The sequence below is a fragment of the Humulus lupulus genome, chromosome 5 (genome assembly GCF_963169125.1).
Source record: "Humulus lupulus chromosome 5, drHumLupu1.1, whole genome shotgun sequence".
NCBI classification, from domain to species: Eukaryota; Viridiplantae; Streptophyta; class Magnoliopsida; order Rosales; family Cannabaceae; genus Humulus; species Humulus lupulus.
The window spans coordinates 20,947,801-20,953,671 of NC_084797.1; the positions used below are offsets into that span (position 1 = coordinate 20,947,801).

The window sequence follows — 5,871 nt, forward strand, 5'->3', positions numbered from 1 at the left end:
GTTTGAAAGCATAACATAATAAAGTTTTATAATCTTGAACAATTTTTACTTCAAAAATAAAAAATAGAGACATTACAAGATACACAAAAGTAAACGAAACTTGCTCCATCCTTCAATTCATCACCCTTTGTGCACTTGTCTTTGTTGTGAGTCCATTTGCTTAGCTACAACAAAATTTAAATAATTAATGCTTCAACTTAAAGTTATAGTAAACTAAAAGAGTACATAAAAAAAGTTAATTACCTAATTATAATTTTATCAACTGGCCATGCAATTATACTACCTATAGCATCTTCTATAGTAGACATAATTGTTGAAGGCCTCCACAGAAATGCATCATTCTTTCTCACAAGATCTATCCCCACTTTCATAGCACTAGGCCCAAGAGGAACATGGTGAACCTCATCCTTTGGGTCACTTGAAATAAAATAACCTTCTACAACAATTTCTCCAGATCCAATCCAATCTAATATTTTGCATTTGGAGCCATTGATTTTAATGCAGATATTAGTGAAATAACAACTATAATTGATACTACAACTCAAACTAATCCATACCTCTATAGGTGTTTGGCTAGAGTCAGAAAGTTTTAATGACAAACGTATGCCCCCAATCCCATCATAATAGAGAGGTACCTGCCAAGAAAGAGATGAGGTTAACCATACAATCTACAACACAAAAATTATTGGTGCTCACAGATTCATAAGTAAATTCACGACATAAAAAAATAAGCCTATAAACAGAACCAATACAGGGGAATATTTATCCCCAAGAGATTAAAATGGCCATGGCACTCACATGGCTTCAACAATAGTTGGGTATTTTTAGTTAATAAAATATAAAATATTAAATAGATCTTAATAAATACTTAAACTATAGCCACTATAAAGAAAAAATAAACTTCATTCACACAAACCAAAAGAAACACAACTAATTGGGCTTCACTCAAAGACACATAGATATTGAATAAAACATTTCACAAATCCAAATTTTTAGACAATCAACCCGAGTTCTGATTTAATTTTTTTAATAATTGTCTACTCAAACTACTATTCACTAATCTCATAAAACTGTATTGCATTATTATTATTATTTGAAAAACAGAGAAGAAGATAAGACAATGTTAGCAGCATATACATATGTATGTATACGTTTTAGTATTGTTATTATTATTTGAAACTCTTGTTTTAGTGTGTACAAAATATATTTAAAAAGAAAGTCACCGCCCCTATAAATGTGCACAGCAAGCAGGAAAATCAGAAAATAAAAAAAACATAAATATATATTATTACATATATGGTGTATTCATATATCCACTTGATATCTTTTTGATAATTTTGTGTGGTGATGAATGTTGATAAAGCTATAGTTTGTGCTAATATAACTAGTTTTACTCAGGGTTGTACTGCAACAGTGCTTCTGGTATGGACTGATGGTGCTGAAAATTTCTTTGCACAATGTGCAAATGTGGGGGACTCAACATATGTTACGAAGTACGTATCATGTTATTTTTGTCTTCCTTAAATATATCTCTTTAAAATTAAAATATCATGAACCAACCCAACCAGCAATGAAATTGAAATAAATCACAAACTCAGAATAAACTTAAGCAATTGATGAAACACATTAATGCACACATGATCATGACAATGAACTTATGATGTTTTAATATAGTTTAGTAACTAATTTCACGTATCATGTTATTTTTGTCTTCCTTAAATATATCTCTGTAAAATTATTATTGTTTAATACTTATTAGATGTGGTCCAAATATAATTATAGAAGCACCTGCATTGTAATTTATACCAGCATCATGATAATTTATACTGAATATGTTTAATTGTAGCAGTGCCAATGGGAAACCGATTAAGATGACGGAGGACCATAGAGTAGTTAGTCATACTGAAAGATTGAGAATGGAAGAAAGAGGAGAGCCACTGAGAGATGGGGAAACACGATTATGCGGTACTTAAACTTCATTTTTTTGTTTTTGGACTACCATAATCTTAAATAAAGAAGTAGTTACTTTTTGCCTCTTCTTCAGGCTTGAATCTTGCTCGGATGCTTGGAGACAAGTTTCTTAAAGAGCAAGATGCTCGGTTCAGTTCAGAACCATTTTATATATTGGTTCTAGTCTTTGTACTATTAGAAGGGATAATGGTTTTTGTACACAGTTATAGACAAACAGTTTCCTTCATGTTTATGTTTCTGGATCATAATTTTGATTCTATTTTCTAATATAAATTTCTAGTTCTATTGTGACTATCAGTTTTTCTCTTTCTTTCCTTTGTACCAAAATATAGTGAGGCTTGGACTCTACTTTGACTCTCAGATGATTCTCTTCTATGGATGAATATTCTGCTGAACTATAAAGGTGTGATTTAGTTTGGTTTTAGTATTTTAGCAGCTGACTATATAAGGTGTGATGCAACTGTAGTGGTCAAGATGTATATGAATTATATTGGGTTTCTTTTTATTAAATCCATAATAGTCTACTTATATGCACTGCAAATAACATATGCCCATGCATCAGAGCAATTACACTTGATAATTGAAATGATCTATTGAAACATCTAGGAACTACTATATAGGAAAATTTTAAGCTGCTACATGTTGCAGTATCTGGTTATTCTAAAATTTACTAATACTATCTGTAGGAATTGGTTCGGTCAGCTATGCTGACCTGTTCATTTCAGTCACTAACAACTTGACTGTTTTACTCTTCTTAGTAATGTTAGTTAAGTATAATTGTCTATAAATAGACATTACATTGTACATGTTATTTTTAATGACAATTTACATTGTATTAGCTCTGTAATCTTGCAATCAACAGCTCCAAGAATTCACCAACTAACTGTGATGCTCAAATGGAAGATCATGAATTTGTTTCAGGAAAGAGATTCGATGACAGTGTTGAGTTTGACTTTGAAACTGAGGATCTTCACGCAGAACAGAGAGCTGCAAAGAGGGTTAGGAATCCCACAAAGAGATATATAGAAGAGCTTTCTGAAGCTGAATCAAGAGACTATAGCCCAAAAGTGCATAGCTCTGCCAAACATATTGGATTTGGATGGACCTCTCTGAAATCTTGTCTCAGGCCTGTTAAAAGTGTCTCTTTTAATGAGAGAATCATGTTGACACGTTTGGACTCTCTTGGTGGATCTGGGGTTCAGATTCCATGCGTTTCTAGGATTCGAAGAAGCCGTCCAAGGAAAAATATTAAGGCTCTTATGGTACGCAAAAGTTCTATATGTCTCAGTTATATGATCATTGCTTCTATTTTAAAATAGTGTCTAGCTGATTTCATCTGAAGGATGGGGCTGTAAAATATAGGTGACAGTGTTGTTACTACATTACAAGTGTAGAATATTAGGGACTTAATGGCGATTTTGAGTTTTCTTTAGAATAAATTTAATGGCCTTGTGAAATTTAGGCATATGTTGACTTTTAATTCTGAAATGTAGGTGATTGAGCATGTATTTTATATTGCTGAATGTGCGTGTTTCTTGTCTTGTGAGTGACTTTTCTCTTGGACATGAAGGCACAGGTTCTTGTAAACTCAATTTTGTATTCTATTCTTTCTTTTCTTTAGGAATATTCTGTTGCATTTCTGTTGGCCAGAAATGATCAAATTAGTAACTACTAAGTTAGCTAATTGGTGTCAGCACAGCAAAGTCAAGACACACTTTGCTGCTGCATTTTTCATGTTTAAAAGTTTGAAATTATTGTTTTTTCCATTGGAAGTTCAATGAAGTGGCAAAGCAACTGTTTCTTTCTTTTCACTGAAAACAACAGCGTCAGATGTTTTCTCCCCATAATGGCTAGCATTCTTGTAGAGTAAAGAGGAGAAATCTATCTAATGTTAAAAGGGGAAGTTTGCCTAAAAAAATATGCATATTAAAGGTGTTATTATGTTTTTCATTGAGGTTTCAGAATTTTGTTGTCTATATCATGTGAGTTACAATACATCTTGAGAGGAGTAGTATAATTTTTTTTGGGTTATTACTAATTACATGTTGCCTAGAACCTGTATCATATTTCAATTGAGTTTTTTTTTTTTTTCCTTTTCTCATAAATAGTTCTTTTGTTAATGGGATGTTACTCTTTCTTTTGTATTTGGTTTTTGATGTATATATTCAAACTAAAAAAAATTATGTACTGGCCTTGCACTAAAAAATGTTTTACATTTTATTACCCAAGTTTTTGAATTGCAAGAAGCTATTTTTATAATTATTCTAATACATTTCCCCACATGGGTTTGGATTCTACTTTCAAATTTTTTTGAGTTTTTGAAGTTTATTAGATATACATCAAATAACTAACAGAAAATCAGAAAACATTTCAGCCATATTTATTAACCAACCATCAATCATTATCAATTCAAAATATTCAAACAACACACAAGTTTTCTTCCTTATCTCGCCGCAACACACAAATTTCTTAGAACCTACTTCACTAAGACACACAAGTTCTTAACCTTGCGTTATCACCGCAGAACACAATAATAATAATCTCAGGACCTACTTCACTATGGATGAATATTTAAGATATTCAAACTCCTCTAACATTTGCAAAATATTTTAACAAAAATAAAAGAGAACATACCTCTTGCAAACTGCTGCAAATAAAGTTCCTTCCAATTTGAAATCCAATGAAGCCACTAAAATGAAAGCAAATTTACATACCAATTAATAAACTATCAACATCATTCGACCTTTAATTAGGAGTCATCATTAAAAAAAATTACAACTCTTACAACCAAGAAACTATCCAAACCCACTATAGAGTCCTTGGAAACTAGAGCTCACAAAATAAAAAGAACAACAAAACTCTTAAATACAACGACAAGAGGCAGCAAAAGCAGCAGAAAAACTAAATTGAGAAAGAAATAAATAGAAACAGCCATTTACTTCTCACAGGGGAATGAAAAGTTAACTTTTTCTCTTTTGTACAATGCACCCAGACATTTACTTGAGCCGTGAATTATATAAATTTGACCCACAATAAAACTCTCCATTACATAAATTCGTCTAATAGCTAAGCTATGTTCATAAAGAAAATTTAAAAAAAAGTGCTACAATATGAATTCTTTGATAATGAATAGGAAGCTAATTGCACGGAACAATTTTGCAGTTATCACAAGATGCATAACCAAGTTTTTCAAGTTTACAACTGAGATAAAAAAATCGTCAACTTTTGATGTGGTAGTGATATAATGGTATTTTCTCACCCTTAATTTAAATAACTAAGAAAAAAATATGATAATTTAATGAGGTAACACTTTGGTGGTGATTGTCCTTTAAAGGTGAGATAAGGAACCGAAAAAGAGTCACGACAAACTCTAATCAAATGTTGTTTCTATTTAACTTATGCAAGTCATGAATATCCAGATCTTTGTTTGGAACATAATTTACCTGCATTGCTTGGCCTTCAGACATTTCAAATTAAATAATTCCAAAAGCAGGTGATAGTAAAGGCATACACATCTTCATGACCTCGACCTCAGCATAAGATGTATCAGCATCAACATGACTACTATTGTAAATCAAATACCTCATCAGTTTGCATGGTGTCTCCGCTATGAGCTTAGATGGGTCATGATCACTCTAGATGCAACAAAATATTTTACAGTTAGTGCTCTACTAAAAAGGAGTATTTCTTATGGAAACTAAAAGGCAACAACAAGATAATTTGGATGAAGAGAATGATGGGGCACCTGAAGCAAGCATGTCCTTCCATCAATGAGAAGTCGAGTTCCAGCTGCTTCTGCCTCTGCATATATCACATGACTGTTTCACGCCAGCTGTAGAGAAAATACAAACATGTTGTAGTTATCAGTTAGAATCTGAAATACAGAATAGACAAAGACAT

General features: G+C 32.0%; 1 long non-coding RNA gene across 1 annotated transcript; it reads right to left on the reverse strand.

Annotated features, from left to right (window-relative positions):
• Positions 1-288: 288 nt before the first annotated feature.
• LOC133780315 (uncharacterized) lies at positions 289-5,070 on the reverse strand. The gene is made up of 3 exons (XR_009869225.1): positions 4,606-5,070; positions 558-635; positions 289-466 (listed from the first exon to the last, which is right to left on the reverse strand). It is a non-coding gene; the product is annotated as an uncharacterized LOC133780315 (long non-coding RNA).
• Between the last annotated feature and the right edge of the window lie 801 nt (positions 5,071-5,871).